At 36.0% G+C, this 20,114-nt stretch overlaps 1 pseudogene; it reads left to right on the plus strand.

Moving 5' to 3' along the window:
- Window positions 1–6,113: 6,113 nt before the first annotated feature.
- LOC130834479 (protein LTV1 homolog) overlaps window positions 6,114–20,114 on the plus strand; it is a 58,674-nt pseudogene continuing 44,673 nt past the window's right edge.

Consider the following 20,114-nt stretch of genomic DNA (forward strand, 5'->3'; position numbering starts at 1 on the left):
TTATTTAGTATTCAGTGAGTTCATGTGTGCATATGTGTGCATGTGTGGTCTGTGTATTCAAGTGCACATATATTCTCTCCCCAGCAAAACGGCAAAACATATTGCTCTAATTTTTTAATATCCATATCACCTAAGATAGGCGATTTTTTATTTAGTTATAATTGTCATTGATCATAGCTGTAAGTGTATCTTAGGAAAAATATCAGAAACCAATGGACATTTCAATAGAGAATTCAAATAATATAAATAAAAGTAATTAAGTACATTAATCACCCTGAACTTTATCTGTTCTCAGGTTCCCTGTTCCTTCCCTTTGACTTCTTCAATTTATTTTTCTTATTATTTTTCTCCCAGTTTTATTGAGATATAATTGACATTACATTGTGTAAGTTTAAGGTGTATGATGCGATGATTTGATATATGTATATATTGCGTGTGTACCACAATAAGGTTAGTTAATACATCCTTCTCCTCACGTAATTGCTGTTTTGTTGTTGTTGTTCCAGTAAGAATATTAAAGCTCTACCCTCACAACTTTCAAGTATACAATACAGTATTGTTAACTATAGTCACCATGCGATATATAAGGTCCCCAGAATTTACTCAGCTCATAACTGAAAATGTATATCCTTTGACCAACATCTCATGATTTCCATCATCCCTCCGCCCCTGACAGCCACACGTCCACTCTCTGTTTCTATGGGTTTGGTTTTTTCAAGATTCCATATATAATGAGATCATGTGGTATTTGTCTTTCTCTGACTTATTTCACCTAGCATAACGCCCTCGAGGTCCAACCATGTTGTTTCAAACAGTAATATTTCCTTCTTTTTTGTGGCTGAATAATATTCCCGTGTGTGTGTGTGTGTGTGTGTGTGTGTGTGTGTGTGTGTGTGTGTTTCTTTATCCATTCACCCATCAGTGGACAGGTAGGTTGTTTCCTTGTCTTGGCTGTTGTGAATAATGCTACAATGATGACCCGATTTATTTTTAATTTCTGAATTGGTTTGATGAATTTTTAAGAAAACATTATAAATACATCTCTGCAGAATTCAAAAAATGTAGCTCTTGAATGGTGACTTTTTCGAAGTCTTTGTAAAGTTGTGCAGGTTGGTCCCTTTGTCTATACAGCCCTTCCTTACATCCTTGTTCTTCAAGACTCAATTCAAATGTCAGCTTTCTCAGAAACCAACTCTGAAGTTATCTCCACACCATTTTACTGAAGAGGAGTTATTAATCCCAAGTCTATTTCACTGCTGCAGTTTACACACATCTCAATTCTTGTGTATAAGTAATGCTTTCTTATAATTATCTCTTTACAGATTGAACTCTCCTTACTAGATTTTAAGATCTGTGAGTTCAAGGGTTATCTCTTTTTAATCTTTACCTCTTTAACTGCTAGCACATTGCCTCTTTGTTTAGTGAGTGAATGAATCATTGCCTAAATCTTAAGGCAAGAACAAAAATACAAATGTTCTTATTTTGTGTACAAAGAAATCAAAGATATGATGGAAGGTGAACAGGTTAAAAAATCAGTGAAAAAATGCAATTTAACTTCTGGGCACTTAGTCCAGTGAGCTTCTACCATCCCCTACATCAGGCTGTCTTCACAGCAAACAAAGAACAGTCAGGATTGTAAAGGCAATTTCATGAAACTACCAGGAAATGATAATTCAGTTACAAGTGGTTCCCAGGGTTAAAACTCACCCTATACAAATATAATTTTTCTTTATCCAATTTCCAGAATAATAATAATAATGTTTATTGTATCCTTGCCATATGCCAAGTAAGTTCTAAGCATTTATGTAATTTGACTACCACAACATCTCATTTATTGTATATTTTTTATCTCCATTTTATAGATGTGGGAAAGGAAACATAAATTCTGTAATCCACCCATTGCAAAACTGGGGTAAGGGACAAAATAATCTATACTATATACTTTTTAATTAAGCCCAATGTTGTTATTGATATTATCAACAGACTACTTTGAAAATCAGAGCTGCCATGGCCTAGTGCTTGCCCCTCACATACATGGTACTCGTTTGCACTTTTAGCCAGAGAGCCCTACTGAATGACTGGGACAAGGACACTCTACTCTCAATTCCTTACCTTGAGCACATTCAAACCTCTGAGCCTCTCTGTCACTGAAATGGGAAAAATAGAGTACTGCCTCTCTTAATTCACTGCATTTTCATAAGGAAAAAAAAACAGGAAGGATTTTGTGAACTATAAAAGATCATACAAATGTAAATGGTGTTATTAGATGTGCTTTTCACCACACCGTCTGCAGTTAAGCAAGGACTTTGTGAACTTTGTACAGATGAGGAGAATGGGTTCCATGGGGCCTAGGGACCCTTTACGGGCCTCCGAATGCATCAAGGGATGAATCTCGGCTGGACCCCAGATATCCGCCTCCCCTTCTAGCACCTGTTCTACAGTATCACACTACCTTTCTGCAGGTGGAGATTTTAGATGGTTTCACATCCACATGATTCAACCTTCACTTTTGAAACAGAAAGAAAAAAGCCTGAAATGTTGTAATCTAACTTTTTGGTCTATATTTTGGATGCATAACTGAGTAAAAATGAGAAACTGCACTATCAACTTGTGTTGTTTATCCATTAAACAAAAGCCCCACCAATTACAGCTGTGCAAGTCTTCACATGTTACCATGATGATCAATTTCAGACCTCTCTACCAAGTGGGAATGGATTTGAAGCTTCATGTTAATTTAAACCTTTCTTTCTCTACTGAGACTAGCAACAAGGCCACCAGTTGGCATCCTTTTGATTTAGCATTTAAAATAGCTCTTGATAATGGCAAAAGATCCTGTCATTCTTTTTACAGGAGTAGTTTCAATGGTTTCTGTTCTAACTCCAGTCATTTACACATTGCGTACCTACTGCAGAGCAGCAACCACCTGCACAGCCTAATTTGATAAATGGACAAACAGATGTATGTGCCTTGGACATGTCCTTGGGGCCCCTGAATCTGGGTTTCCTGGAAAATAAAGACAAGTACAGTATGTACAATTAAATTAATCACATAAATATGTTCACTTTTTTACTCTTACACACACAAATATAACATTTAAATTTTTTCCACTTAATCAGTAAGAAACAAAACAATATGTTTGTTAAATATGTCTGCTTTGTCACATTCCTTAAGAATCCTGTATTTCTATTTCCTTTTTGGTACATCATGTGGTATCCATTTTTCTTGCTGTAATTAGAATCTAGTTTCAATTATTCACTTTCTGTGGCGTTTGGGTTCCATCACACAAGATTATTAAAAATAAGATATGGTAATAGCAGTGAGGGTGACACACTCAATTTCCACGTCCCCCAGTGAAGTGATGGAAACACTGTGTCTGAGAGTGTTGCTCTTCACTAACTGCTGAGCCATCTTCGTTGAGTCTTTGGACCCCTCTGGATCTGAGCTGTTCCACTTTAAAGTAGGAGGATAGGCTGACATCGTAGACTGCTTCCACTTTTAAACCCACTGTGAGCCTACGAAATATTGGAGGATCTACTATACAGATAAAATATGGCAGGCGATACTAAGGTATTGTACTTAACCTCAGAGAGTTAATGGCAAATGTAATGCAGAATAGATGTAAGAAGCTGAGGACAGAGACACTGGCAGTGAAAAAGCTTAGCTCTTGTCTTGGTCAGCTAGGGCTGCCAAAACAAACTACCACACCCAGAGTAGCTGAAACAACAGAAATTTATTTTCCTGCAGTTCTTGAGGCTAGAAGTTCAAGATCAAGCGGCCACCAGGGATGGTTTCTGGCGAGAGCTTTCTTCCTGGTTTGTAGACAGCCACCTTCTTGCTACATCTGCACATGGCCTTTCCTCTGTGTGCACAGAGAGACAGCACTCAGACGTCCCTTCCTCCTCTTCTAAGAACACCAGTTATGAGAGATTAGGGCCCCATCCTTATGACATCATTTAATCTTTATTACTTCATGAAAGGCTCCATGTCCAGATACCATCACACTGGGGACTAAGGCTTCAATATCTGAATTTGGGGGGCGGGGCACAATTCAGCCGGTGACAGCTCTCCTTCAGCTCCACCACATACAGTTGAATGACTCAGACCAAACTATTTAACCTCTGATTCTCACTGCACTCATGGAGAAAATAATAATCATGCATTCTTCGAGAAGAGGTTATGAGGACTGAATAGAATAAAAGATTACAGTGTATGGTGTTAATTATAAAATGCTAAAGAAACACCACTCAATAATATTATAAAAATGATTACTGCTGGGAATACTAAGTGCATTTGGAGTTGAAAAAAGTTAGCATAGTCTATGGACTGCAGTCATCAGAAGGCACTGGGGCTGACACAGGAAGATAAAATCTTAGGTATGAGTAACTGATTTTTTAATCACAAAGCCTTGATTTCAAATCCTGCTCTTGATTTACTTACCATGTGAATTTGGACAAGTTTTAAAACATTTTTAAGCTGCAGCTTTATCATCTTGAAAATTAAAATAATATCGTTTCTATCAGGCTTCATAAAAGTGATATTACAGCTTAAGTTATTAGCCACTTAATAAATAGTAGTTATTTTAAAAGGACCTTAAAGGATATGAGGGGAAATGAAAAAGCTGTGTCAACAGGAATGGGCAAGTGTATTCAGTGAACAGAGAACAGACAGGGGGTAATGGGGTTCATGTTAAACAGAAAAACAAATACCATGTGATCTCATCACATGCGGACTCTTGAAAAAACCAAACCCGTAGAAACAGAGAGTGGACTCATGATTGTCAGGGGTAGGAGGGTGATGCAAAGCGTGAGATGTTGGTCAAAGGATACCAATTTTCAGTTATACTGTTGTTGTTACAGTAGGAACATCAAAGCTCTACTGTCACAGCAACTTTCAAGTACACAATGCAGTATTGTTAACTATAGTCACCACGCTGTACATGAGGTCCCCAGAACTTATTCATCTCATAACTGAGAAGGTAAGGTGAAGTTAAGGTAAAAGAAGTTACTGCATAATAAACCACTCCAAAACCTCAGTGGTTTGAAACAATCATTACTTATTCTCACGGGGATGGCTGAGCATTGGCTGATCTGGACTGGGCATGGGTAGGTAGCTTTGCTTCAAACTACTGGTCTGGCTGGGCTGGGCTCCTCACGTTGTGTTGGGCTCATGTACATTCCACATTCCTCTCATCTTCCTTGGACCAGCAGTCTAGCTGGGTCATGTGCCTCTTACAGGAATGACAGAAGTGCAGTTAGGCAAGGCCAGCAACGTAAGTGCATTTCATGCTTTTGTGTTGTGTCTGCTACAACTCTATTGCCAAAGTAAGTCACATGGCCAAGCCCCAAATCAAGGCCTGAAAAGTACATTCTGCCTACCAGGAGTTCAAAGCAAGTCTCAAAATAAGATCAAAGAAAAATCAAGGCAGATGCTGAAGAGTGAATAGTTTTGGACAAGAATCTAATACACCACACTAACACTACAAGGTTTTATTTTGAAGACAGATGGGAAAACTCTATAAAGTTTTTTTGAGCAGAGGAAATGTATGGAATCCATGTGTTTCAGAGACAAATACTCTTCTCTACGTGTGTTATAGACTTTGAAAGAAGTGTCATAGACATTGAAAGAAGGGAGGCTGGTTAAAAGGCTAAACATTTCTGCTGTCTGGGAGGTGATAGTCTAAGTTAAACTGGGGGTAACATGATAATCATATTTCAAAGAAAGGACAGATACCAAAATCACTTCAAAGTAAAAATCCATGAGACTTAAAATTTCTTCCGATAGAGGAAAATAATTGATTGTTGGAAGAGTGGTGCAATAGCCGCGTAACCAATTACCCCAAACTCTGTGACATAAAATAGCAATATTTATAATCTCAGGCAGTCTCTGTGAACTGGGAATTCAGGACCCATTAGCTTAGTGGTTCTGGCTCAGCGTCTCTCATGTGGCTGCAGTCAGGGGGACAGACGTCAGCTGGGGCTACCACCTAGAGGCCTGAATGAAGCTGGAAGAGCCACTTCCGAGCCAGCTCACACACATGGCCAGCACGTTGCTGCAGCTGTGACTGGAAGGCCTCCACTCCTCTCCACACGGGCTGTGAAGGCTGTCCTCGCAGTATGGTGGCTGGTTCCTCCCGGAGCGAGGGACGTAAGAGGAGGCAAGGCGGAAGCGGCAGTCTTTTATGACCTAGCCTCAGAACTCACACACGTCACTTCTGCCACATGGTGTTCGTTAGAAGAGATTATTAAACTCAGTGCACATTATTTTGAAGGAGAGCGTGTCAAAGAATTTTGGGAAATAAGAAAATAAAATCATCACAGGAAAATAGCTACAGCATTTCGTTTCAGACCTACCACGTTTGTGACAAGAATAACAAGCAATGGAAATATCAAAGGAACAGCTTAGCTATTAAAATAGAATATGGGTCAACAATGACCATTTTGGGAGTTATCCACATAGTTGTTGTAGGTGAAGACCTAAAGCTAGCTGGAAACATTGAGAAATAAAATTTCAAAAGAAAGGAATAAGGTTCTATGTGCATTTTGAGAAGAGGTGGAAGAGGGGCCAATATCAAAAAAGAAAACAGGAAAACAGAGAAAGGACTACAATAGCAAATTTTATGTCAAAATCAAGGAGCGTGAGGCCATGGCAAGGGCACAAACATTTCTTTGGTACCAGATACACATGTGACTTGAAATCAGAATAGCTTCTTTTATCAAAGCTGTTTTTGGTTTTCTTCCTCTGAAGCTGAGAAGTAGCGGTAAGGTAGGTAACTGGAGGTGAATCAGGAAATTGTTCAGAGCTCTGGAAAAAGCAATTGAAATATTGTTAGCAGCACTTTCTACATTCAAGACAATTTTAGAGGGTGTAAGTCATTCTTGATATAGCTATAAAAGAATATTCAGGAGAAACATGTCTGGATTACATAGAAAAGGCAAATTAATGACAAAATCAAAAAGCAAAATAATATGTGTGATAAAGTGAAGTGGGTTCAAAAAAGAATGTTTGAGAACACAGTACAGTGTAGTTGTGTGGAAAAATTTATCACAAGTCAAACCACAAAGAAGAAATCCTGCTGAACCCGACATTTCCAGTCATAGCACTCTCACAAAATGTCTTCAAATATGCAGTAGTGGGTAAAGGCAGTGATATGAAAACATGTTTTTTATCTTTGTGTCTATAGAGTTTGCAATTAACCAAATCAACTACATTCTAAAGTATAAGGTAAAACTTACTAAAATTCCCATCTGGAAGTCCAAAGTGCTGTCAGACAGAAAAATAAATAACTTTCTCCAAGTAAAACCTCAGCCAAACTATGAACAGACTCTGCGATTCCATTTCGAAGATAAGTGCTGACGACAGCCAGGTTGCCAGTCAGGTAAAAAAATGACATCACCTTACAAAATCCCCTCAGCATCCATGACCTTCTTTCCAAATAGCTATTACATTCTTAGGTTGACTTCTCAATGGCTAAAAGAACCCTTTATTTTATACTTTTTCTGCAGGCAAAAGGGTTCTAAGTTTTTTGCTTAAGGGTTTGGTTCCCTTTGGTTCTTTAAACAGTGCAACGGCCCCAACCCCATGAAACTCACAAGACCAGCTTCAGCGTCCACGTTCTAAAGAAGCTGCCTTTCCACAAAGTGGCCTTGTGATGTCTGTCTGTCTGGGTCCTGTGCAGGTTCAATCGCTTCATTGAAAACATAATAAAACTATGGAGAATGGAACTTGGTGACCCTGTTTCACAGTTTTCCAAAGCACAAGAAAAGAATCGAGGGCATTGAAAAGTGAGTCCAAACTTTTATGGGTTTTCTTTGCCCCAGACCTCAGACAACAGCATTGTCACGAAGCAGCAGTATTCCTAAAGGGGGGTCTGAGCATTGATATGCAAATACAGGCCACAAACATCCCATTTGGCTCCAGCATTCCTGTGTCCAGCACTGCCACACAAATAGTTTTTGAATCTGAGCAGTTTATTCAGGACCATAAATATGTGTTTCACCCTGTGAACAAATTCTGTTTGCTCACAGAGCTCGCAAGCAGTGAAATACAAGGTAGACTATAAAACAGCCCCATTTGATGGGATGTGCCTCTAAGCAAAGACACTTTTTAAATGGATCCAATTTTTCCTTACTGCCCAAGATTTTTTGTGCAAATGTAGCATACTCCAGACAGTAAGGGTTTTTTAGAATTATTATTTGAAGATAGGTCCTCCATACTGAAATAATATATTGCTCTTACAAAAGAGAAATGTAAAACAATTTTAGTTCACGTGACTAAACATTGTTAGTAAAATCATAAAAGCCTTACTATTGCTTCTTAACAGATCAGACAGTGAAAGAAAGAAAAATAATTTTTAAGACATCTAAGGAGATGAAATGGGGGTAGAATTTACTCCAGGAAGCAATGGAAATCAACTTTTAAAATAGTTTGAAAAAACATTCCAACCCCCAGAATTCTATTCAGCCCACAAAATTTTTATCAGCTCTACCCACATTTCCCAATGCTATTTCCAGCTCCCCCTCTTCTTTCTATAACTGCTCCACCTGTGGGTAACTGCTTGCGTATAGCAGACACACTGAATTCCCCCTACTTCACCCTTTACCACTGAACACACATAGGAGAGTGTAAAGCAGAGTACAGGAAAGTCTTCTTTTTCTGTGAGCTCCATCCTGATTTTTTAAAGCACTGGACCCACTGATTATGTGTCTATTTTCATGACAAATGGAAGCTGAAAAAAGTGAATAGAAAAACCCAAGATTCCAAAGGAAAGTATAAAGCATATATGCTTGTATGGGTGAGTCTGACAGAGCACATATCAAAATAGAGACCAAAAGCTTTAAAGCACCTATCTCCCGTAACTTCTTTGGATGACTACAAGATAATTAACAAACGTAGAGCCTGTAACTAAACGTTGCACAGATGACTGCATCGACTCACAGCCTATTTTGATTTAATTTTCAATATCAGATTATGTGGCTCCTAGTCCTAGGCCAAGACTCTCATTCTTGATTTTCATTCTCTCAGTTCTTTCTTTACTTAGGATGATGACACCAGAGGTGAAAATGAAAATGGATGAGTCACCGAGTCACAGTGGGTGAGAAGAAAAAGTGCTTTCTCAGAAATTTAGGGAAGTCATGACGGGCTACACTATTCCTTTGTTTGAACACCATTATTAAATTATACAATTTAAAGATTAACAAAATTGTGTCGTGTCTTTTAGCTATTAATCCTTAATAATTACTTTATTTCATCAAAAGCATGCTAGAACCATAAAATCTCTTTACACAAATAGCTTCTCAGAGTATTTCTCAAATCTTTTAAGTAGGGCGTATTAAAGATCTAGTTAAGGACAAATAATGTTTATGTGCTTCCCCCAAATCATTAGTTTGATCAAATTAGAGTAAGAATAGTTACTATAAGATGTTAATATAATATACTATCATACCTCTTATACAGTAAGAAATCCAAAAAAAAAAAGAAAAAGAAATCCTACTTTCTAACATGAGTTAATTTTAATCAGCTAATAAAATCAATCAAGTTTGGATAAAGAATGAAGTTTCCAATAAAGGGAATGGTGAACCTACAGTAGTTAAAGTTATAAATAGTTAACAGCTGAGACAGTCTAGTTACTCGTAACAAAAAAGAAAGGCAGTAAGGGGATTTTAAAAAATCAAAGAAGAACAAATGACATTTTGAGGAATTGTGAGTAAACATTTGTTCATCTTTAATTTTAAAAGAAAAGAAAAAATGCTGATCGTTCCAATGGGAAAAGGAACATAATATTTAGGAAGGAGGATATTATGATTATGAATCAAAGCTTTCAATGCCAAGAAAACTTTGAACAACATTAATTTTCTCAAGTTAAATTTTGGAAGGTTGTCCCTTGTTTTCCTTTCCTAATGTCCAGCACTACTTAACACATATCTCTTCCACAGTTGTAAACAGTTAGTGAGCTACCAGAGTATAATGAAAAGAAAGGACAACTTAGGAAAGGGAGAAACTGAAAGGTCTTTATTCCTTTCGTGACTGTTTTTATAAATTTTGCAGGGAGGATACATCCAGAAAATCATCTTGGAATGCACACTGACCTAGGAGAAGTCTTTTCTGCTGAAATAATCCCCCAGTTTGTGTTTGTTTCTTCTTTTCTATGTAGTCTTTACTTTCCTAGAGTAACTGCAATGAATTACAAACTGAAAATTTGAAGACATTTTTAGAAAGATAAACACTTCTTAAACTATTTTATTTTGCATTCAACTGTATAGATGTGAATAATTGTGTAATATTCTGTTGGATTTTTATGACATCTGCTTAGTTTTAAATGTGGGCTCTAAGTAAATTTAGCCACAGAAAGGATTTTATTTGAGGCACTGGTGCCATCTGCTGGACACAAATAAAATTAAAGACGTGATAACTGTTCTACATGTGAAAAATCACAAGTATAGACCTTGTTCCTTAAAATGTAATCTTTGTAAAAACACTCATAATTCTTTTCAATGTATCTGAAAAATATTTTCAGCCCTATGTTTCCATTTGGCATGCCAGGAAATATAATGAAAAGTCATCTCAGAATATTTGCCATCACAAATGTAGTTTTAAAGTATATTCAACATTCAACAAAGTAAGCAGTGAGTATTCTGGGAACACAAGATGTAAAGGACTCAGGGACCTGCCTTAAAGATACCTCTACTCTCATGGGTTAATAGGCTGAAATAAATAAATAAATGCAATAAAATTAAAATGCTGCACTAGAATAATTCCATCCTTCTTGTGAAAACATGTAAAGATTACTTACTCAAAAACAGCAAACAGAATATTGTTCTGGGATTTAGACAACCACCTAATTTTGCAACTGGAAAATGTGAGACTAAAATTGTAATATCTTATCCAAATAATATTGCTAATTAGTGCCAAATCTGAAACCAGAACCCAGATCAACAAGCGCTCTTTTCATGATTTCCTTTATGAACAATCATTTCTTACTGATTATGTTATAAATAATAAAGTGAAGGTAAAAATACCAACAAAAACGAAGGCATATAATATGTGATAAAGATAATGTCCAAAAGAAAATGTGATACACACACAATGAAATATTACGCAGCCACAAAAGGCGGAAATCCTGCCATTTGCAAACATGGATGGACCTTGAAGGCATTATGCCAAGTGAAATAAGGCCGACATGAGAATTATAAATACCATATGATCTCTAAAAAAAAGAAGAAGAAGAAGACATAGATACAAAGAACAGATTGGTGACTGCCAGAGGCAGGGAGTGGGAGGTGGGCAAAACGGGTGAAGGTGGTTAAAAGGTACCAACTTCTATTTACAAAATAAATAAGTCCTGGGGATGTAATGTGCAGCATGATGACTACAGTTAACAACACTGTATTGTATATTTGAAAGTTGTTGGAGATTAAATTGCAAAAATTCTTCTCACAAGAAAAAATGTGTAAGTATGTGTGGTGATGGGGGTTAACCAGACTTATTGTGGTGATCGTGTCACAATATATAGATACATTGAAGCATTAAGCTGTACACCTGAAGCTAATATGTCATATGCCTATTATCTCTCAATTGAAAACAATGATAAACATCCAAAGCATAAAAAACCATGAGAAAAAGTATTTCAAAATCGTCTCATATTTTTTATTCCTACATTTATGTTTCTCGTTATTGGTTTCATGTATGACCTTTTCCACTAGATGACAAGATTACGCAGCAGAGTTTAGTGGAACCCCCAGCATATGCACAGCAGGTTTGTGATGAATGAAGACTGGTGCATGTGAATAGAATGCATAAAAATCCTTAGAGTAATAGAAAAGTTTGGAACTTGCTCTAATTTTTTCACACATTGGAGTCCCTATGGATAGCTTCAATGTACTTAAATGAATATCAAAGGGTAACAATGACAGAAGACTTGATTACATTAAAAGATACTCCATACTTTTCTCTCTTTAAAACAAAGAAATACTAATCTGGGTAAGAAAAGACACTGAAAGCCAGGGAAAAAGGAAAGAGCCCCCAAGTAGAGAAAAGTGCCTTGTCCTCATCACAGAGTTGACTCTTCCCGGTGTTAGGCACTGTTGTAACTGCAACAGTGTTAATTCATTTCATGCTCAAAACACTCTACCAGAGAGATATTATTATTAATTCCATTTTTGAGAAGAGCACACAGAGACAGAAGAAGTTTAATAACTCACCCAGGATCACAAAGCTAAGAAGTGAAGTTTGTCTATACATAGAGGCATTGGGGCCTCAAAGCCTAAGCTCTTAATGTGCTAGCATTTCTTAAAGTGTGTTCCCAATACCTTCCAGGGGGTATGAGACTCTTGCAGGGGGGACTACGAAATCAAAACAATAGTCATCATAGCATTCAAAAGGTATTTTCCTTTTTCACTTTTCATTCTTTCACAAGTGTGCAGTAGAATTTTCCAAAGACTATGTGTTGAATGATAAAGAACCGCATACAGAAATGGAAATGAGGACCCAGCTATATTTTCTATTAAGCAAAACGTTAAAGAGATTTGCAAGTATGTGAAACAGTGCCACACTTCTCACTAATTATGTTTGTTTCATAAAATAGTCATTTGGATTTTTCATGAAAGTATGTTTTCACATTAACATAATGTGGGTTTATTGTTGTCAACTTAAATGAATAGTTTAAAACAGCTCATTTTTAATTTCTACTACAATAAATATCTATAGATACAACCCAGTTAAACAGTTCTTTGAAGTCCTCAATAATTTTTAAAAGTGTAAAGGAGTCCCAAGATCCTAAAATTTGAAAACCTCCACGGTACACTCAGGTATAGTAGATACAAAACTGTCCCGTCTTGGGTGCTGTTTTCACATTCACACCAGCTAATATCTCTTGCAATACAAATGTATATTTCAACAAAATTACAAATGACTAGATGCCATGGTCTTTAGGAACATTTAGTCACACTTAATTAGACCATTTAAGGTTTTGAACACCAGGATAAGTAAGTTTCTCTGCATGCTGTACAAAGTCAATTAAGATTTTGAATACAAAATTAGTGCTAAATGCAGTGAAAAAAGTATATAAAATGAATTGGAGATAAAAATAGTGAATGTAGAATAAAATGGAGAAGCAAAAGGTAGCTCATTGAATGGAATAATAATTACTGCAAGAAAGTAATGGATGTCCTATAAAAATATTAAAGAAGAGAGGAATATTAAATATTAGAGATATTACATATTAAAGGAGAGGAAAAAGCTAAGAAATTATTTTTAAATGTTTCGAATATATATAAAAGAGTATCATATATAATATATAAAAGATTATCATGTGGAAAATATAATTCACTCTCTGTCATAGTGCATGAGCCAGCCCTTTTATGGAGAAACGGACTTAAATCTCGGTCAAATAATTTGGTTAAAATATAAACTGTTGATCGTTGAGGATGGTTTTGTTTCGGAATATACCATAAAGAGGATGTCGACAACACCGCTCCCCTGGAAATATATCAGATGTTGTGTTTTATATGATTACTGGCTAGAGCAGGTATCTGCTGAGAGGCAGTATAAACAGCAGTGCCGTGAATCACGGCTCAGAAGTGCTGGCCTGGTGATGCCATCTGTTAACTAGCATCATCATCAGTAAAGCAGACGCATTCTGGGTGCCATTTTTTTTTTTTTTCATATCTCATATGTTTTTCATAAGGGCCATCTTGTACACAAAGGCATACGGTGAATATAAAATACCGTTCAACAATAGATGCTTATGAGGATGCTGACAATGGCAGTGACAACTGAAAAGCCCACCCATCACACTGATTCTATAAAGACCTAGTATTTATCCTTCTTCTACTCATATACGTTACTCCAGACTCTGGGAACACAGTCGTGAGTAAACAGGCAAGACCTCAAACTAACAGCAACACAAGGGTTTAATTAAAAAAACTTTGGTTTACACTGGGAATCTGTTTGTTCCCAGATCTATATGCACTAAGAAATAGAAGTACAAAAGTTACATGGAGTCCACATTAGTTGATATTTTCTTGATTTTTGTGTGATTTTTGTAAAAAGTTTAACAAAAGAAGATGATTCCAAAATGGTGGAAGTTACAGAAGTTTGCAATTTGTTGATGGGTCTGTTCCAAAAGGTACAGTGTATAGCCTGAATTTTATCCAGACAAAAATCACAAAAGAATTCATTAAAAATAAACAAAGCCAAATAAAGTTGGCAATTTAATCAAGTTTTGTGGTTTATTTTCCTAAAATTGACTCCAATATGTAAAAAGATAATCCCCTTTAAAGGATTTCCTACATTTGCATTCTATCCTATAATGAAAAGAGGTAAGGATACTGTATACACAGACATAAACAAAAATTCTGCTTATACACAAATATATACGCTGTATATACATATCTTTGAATAGAGGGATTTATTTAGGTGAAATATATTATAGGCTTTTGAATATGTCTTTAAAATTTTTCTTCCTTATGATGAAATACAGTAGAAAAAAGGATCATTTTACAAGTGTTTTATTGTTGCCACATTTCATCACATTTGAAGAGAAGCAAGAAGTTAATCTTATGGCAATGCCAGGCTTTGATATAAGCTATACTACCTGGGTTTTCACAGCAGATGTAGCTATAGATAATGAGATTGCCACTATTCAATTGAATAAAGCAGATCAACTGACAGTAAGATTGATAACAAAGATATTAAAGTTGTTTGCCAAATATACATACTCACATACAGAACTATTTCACAAAACCATATAAACTTGTCATTTGAGACTAATTTCCCAACAATCAACTACTTTGCAAAATAGGAAGGAAAAACTTACACAACAGACATCGGGAAAATTATCTGAGTCTTGTTTACATTTGAGAAAATATCTTCAGCTATATTTACATAAAAGCTCTTCATGAAAAAAAATTTAAGCTGATTTAGAGAAACTCTATAAGTTCCAAAGTTTCTCTTTGAAAACACTAGCATTTACTGAAACTATTTCTTCTATAGTTTCCACCTCTTCAAACATATTTCTATTACATGTAAGGAATTAACAGATCAAAATAAAATTCTCCAAAGTGAGAATTTACTTCACTGAAGACAGAAAATACATAGTTTGAAAGTGATACTCAAAATCTTCAAAACCTTAGTCATTTCTGATCTTCACTGGGGAAAATGAAATAAAATATACTAGAACGTTCATTTAATAGAGAATTCACCCCTTAACGACAGAGAAAAACTGTCCAAAGCAGGTGAAACAATCAGTCATAATTGTGAACAGCTGCACACCTACAGAAACCAAGCAAAAATTCTTACAGAAAAAGTAGAAAGAAGCATTTGTTCTTTTTAAAGCCAAATGATTTCCCATGAGTAACAAAGCTCACAATAATTGGTCAAAAACTCTATTGGCCAAGAGGAAAGGCAAGAACTAAGAAAAAAAAAAACAAAATATACGACAGGGGAAAAATTCAATGAGGCCGAGCTTAAGTTTAATCTGTTAGATGAAAGGGGGCTTCTTACGGTTACGCCCCAATGTTTAAAGTAGGGCATATGTCAAAGGTCTGAGAGGACCACCAACTTATCTACTAAATTATCAGATCACCAAGAAAGCAAGAGCATTAAGCTGTGATGGCTGAGGGATCGAGAATCTAAATGTATCCTCTGTGGACCAAAGTTCACCTCCATGGGATCAAAATCATAGACTGTTCCCTCCATCAATTTGCTGAACTTTTGTCCCAATAATTTCTCTACAAAAGCCATATGCAATTTATCCTCTTTTGTCTAACTTGGCAGACTCACTCTGGACCAGCAGAGCTTAAAAATTTACAATGCCTTCTTTTGTTAACATGCCATGGGATTATGCATGTTTGAAAATGGAAGCCAGTACAAATGACACTCGAGATGAGCCTGGCCATTAATGATCACCTGATTCAGGTTCAGCCTTTCTTTCTCTACCACATCCTCTAGTCAGAAGTTTAAGAGTTCCAGGGGGCAGTTTGGGCAAGGTGAGTATGGACATCCTGAAGAATACTCAACATTAAGAGACGCCCCTAGCCTAGCGCATCCTCCGTTAGCAATGAGAAATGTCTACACCAAGCACTAGACATTCCCTATCCCCACATCCTGAAAGCAGAATAATCCAGCCCTCCACTAAGCCAACTTCTGAAGATCCTGTACCACAGCAAAATTCTTTTTGTTTCTTTTCTAAAGAAAGTTTGCTTTCTCTATCTTTTAGCTTCATTGCTGTTAAGTGATCATGCTATTATTCAAATGGAAGCTTGAGAGAATTACAATTCAGGCAATATTTTACAAATGTCGAATTTTTAAGTTTGAGTCGTCAAGAGTAAATTGCTTCCATGCTAAATTTATTTTGCCTATCTTTTAAAATAATCTTGTTTGTTTTATTTCTGTTAGTTAAGTGACTATGCAGCTGCTTATATTGAAACTTGGCAGAATTATTAATTCTTCAGATATTGTTTTATAAATATAGATTATTTAAATGTGACTCATGCACAAACTATTCACACTTTATTCTAGTTCTAGACAGTATACATGTAGCATTTTGGTTTTAGTTTTCAACAAGTCCCCTATAACCTGAACTCTAGCAACAGTGAAACATGTGAGACTTATGTGTGCATTCCAGGGGCTACACCTACACTGCTTAAAAAACAAAATAAGGTAGCTTGATATCTGTATGACTAAATTTTAATTTATTTTTTAACGTAACTATTAATTGTTCCCTACCATTATATCTAATCCTCTGTCATGCCCTGTGAAGTGTATATACAATGGGCAGTCTATGCCCTCAGGGAATTTACAACAGAAAGTAACCATTTAAAATTTTCTAGTTAAAATTAAATTGAAATTTAAAATTTTACATCACTACCTCCAAGAGCCTATATGCAGCTTCAACTTTTCTATACTGAATGGCATCAATTTGTCCTGACAAAACATCTCTCATAGGCAGGGACCATCCTGTAGTACAGTATCTGTGAACACAGTAGGCCTATAAACATTGTAAATAGATTGATGATATGGTATGAATCTACTAAACATTCACGCAACATTTATTTTGTGTAAAATTTAGTCCCAAGCACTTCATGATAACTAATTTAATCTTTAAAACATTCTCCTGAGGCAAGTAATATTACTATCCCTTATTTAAATATGGGTAAACTGAGTTACAGGGAGGATAAGTAATTTATCCAAGGACACACAGCTCTCAGGTGACACAGCTAGGATTCGAATCCAGGTGACCTGGGATCTTGAGTCTACCTACCTAAACACTATGCCGTGCTGCTTGGATGAGGAGAAGCAGCCTCTAGTGATTGAAGCTAGGACTGTTGTGAGGACCACAGGCATTAAAATTTTTATACGTTCCCAGTCTGAATTCTTTTTGATCCAGGTAATTTCTTTTACTCTCTGAAACTCTAATATTTGGCTAATTGTTTATACATTGACACAGAGATTTATCAACAATTAGTAGTTTAATATTTGAAAAGTAATGCTATGAAATGTTCTATCTAACGTGAATGGGTTCACTTATTATTACAATGTCCTTTTCCCTGGAAGAAACATCGATTTGCTGCCACATCTTTAGAGGTATGATCAAATGGTTTGCATTTCTAATAAAATCATTCCTCAGAAGTACTGACTTTCCAAAAGTAAACACAATATCTCAAGGTAAGACAAGGTCTCTGAGAAAGAGACAAGTTATCCTAAAAGAAAAAGAATATATAATAAACATTCTAAAACAACAGTGTATAATAAATCTAAGAAAAGTTTGCACCTTCCTTGCCATGAAATACTAAGGTTATCACTAAGAAATTATCAAGTGCTTTTATCCTTCAAAGGAATTAATGCTGCCTACTTGCAACTGAGCAGAGGGCCCTGGACCACTGTAAAAACTCTTCAATATTCATGATTTTAAGTAATCCAACCTGTGTCTGTGTCTTGGCTCAGAGGACAAAGGGCTCCTGCCTTCCCCCTTGTTACTGAGACTCCCATTTATCTCCTATTTATGACAAATGACTTGTTAGTCCATAATTTCACATGGTTTTGGCAATTATTATGTAATTCTGTCAGCACTTGAAGTTAGACTTGAAGGTGGCCAGGAAGGAAGGCTCCAGCCTCAAGGTCCTGGGGAGAATTGGGAAGAGAGTAGAAGACGTTTTTCTCATCCACTGTTCGAGTATCCTATGGGGCCAGAAGGTGAATCAGTCATTGGTCTCTTTTCAAAACATAGTTGAGTCAGCCCCCATTCCCAGAAAAAAAAAAAAAGGGTGCAGTAAGATAGCCAGATTACATAATGATTGCACTAAAGATTAAAAATAGTGTCAATAATAACCATATGGAACAAAAGGTATTCAATATTACACATGTTGATTTTTGTTTAAAAATAACACCAATTAAAAGTCAGAAATCAAAGAATAAGTTTCACTACTATAATAATACTGCTATTCCAGAAGTTAGAATAAACATATTTAGTTAAGAAACTGAAAATAAAATAAAGTGTAGATTCCAAAGACATTTTTCACTGAGATAACGTAGAAGCTAGAAAACAAAACTTACTTTTTTTTTTCTTCCTCTTTACTAAGATAAATATCTAACATGACAAAAAGCTGGACATCATCTTCCCAAATCATCTATGAGCTTTTAGACTAAAGGCAAATCTTGATAGATAGATGATAGATAGATAGATAGGTGATAGATAAATAGACAGATAGATAGACAGACAGACAGACAGATAGGGATAGTCTATTCCAAGGGAAAGTGTAGAAGTGGCTAATGAATAATGAAATTTATAACTTCATTTTAAGTATAGTTGATTTACAATGTGTTAGTTTCTGGTGTTCAGCAAAGTGATTCAGTAATACACAGACATACACACATACTTACATTCTTCTTTACATTCTTTTCCATTATGGTTTATTATAGGATACTGAATATAGTTCCCCATGCTATATAGTAGGACCTTGTTGTTTATCCATTCTATATATAATAGTTTGCAACTGTTAATCCCAAACTGCCAATCAACACTCCCCATTCCCCTTCCCCTTGGCAACCACAAGTCTATTCTCTATGTCTATTTCATAGATAAGTTCATTTGTGTCATATTTGTGTCATATCGTGTCATTTTCCACATATAAATGATATCATATAGTATTTGTATTTCTCTTTCTAACTTACTTTGCTTAAGTATGATAATCTCTAGGTCCATCCATGTTGCTGCAAATGGCATTATTTCATTCTTTTTATGGCTGAATAGTATTCCATTGTATATACATACCATATTGTCTTTATCCATTCATGTGTCAATCGACATTTAGGCTGTTTCCATGTCTTGGCTATCGTAAATAGTGCTGCTATGAACATAGGTGTGCATGTATCTTCTCAAATTATAGTTTTGTCAGGATACATGCCCAAGAGTAGGATTGCTGGATCATATGACAGCTCTATTTTTAGTTTTTTGAGCAACCTTCATACTGTTTTCCATAGTGGCTGTACCAACTTACATTCCCACTAACACTGTAGGAGGGTTCCCTTTTTTCCACACCCTCTCCAGCATTTGAAATGTATAACTTTTGACTAATAAATACTTACCCCAGATGTTCAACCACAAAACTTATAGATTTGTGAACCAGTCATTTAAATAGAATTAAGTATTATATGTACACATATATATAAGTATATATGCCTGAAGGTGGAGGCAGTATAGTACAGAAGAAAGCACGTGGGTCTGGGAGATAGAAGGACTTTGTCGAAACCGATTCTCTGCTGCGTACTAACTATATGACATTTGCAAGTCAGTTAAACCCTTCAGGAATTAACACAAGAAGGTCATATATTAGAATAAAAAAATATCCTTAACCCAAAAGATATTTTCAAACTCAACGTGGAAGACTGGCACAATGATGGTGTGGATAAATCTTACAATGATGTCTGAGGGAATTTCTAATTATGTTTGTGTAAAGTCAGATAATGTTTTAAGGTAACAGTGCTTTAACAAAGTTGCGCTGTCTCAAAGCCATCTGACCCGTTGATAAAAATTTCTAATATTTATGACATCCACATAGAACATTCAAAAGCATTCCAATGGAGGTTCTCACATCATCCATCAGTTACTTTAAAAACAG

This window comes from Hippopotamus amphibius, chromosome 13, assembly GCF_030028045.1.
Source record: "Hippopotamus amphibius kiboko isolate mHipAmp2 chromosome 13, mHipAmp2.hap2, whole genome shotgun sequence".
NCBI classification, from domain to species: domain Eukaryota; kingdom Metazoa; phylum Chordata; class Mammalia; order Artiodactyla; family Hippopotamidae; genus Hippopotamus; species Hippopotamus amphibius.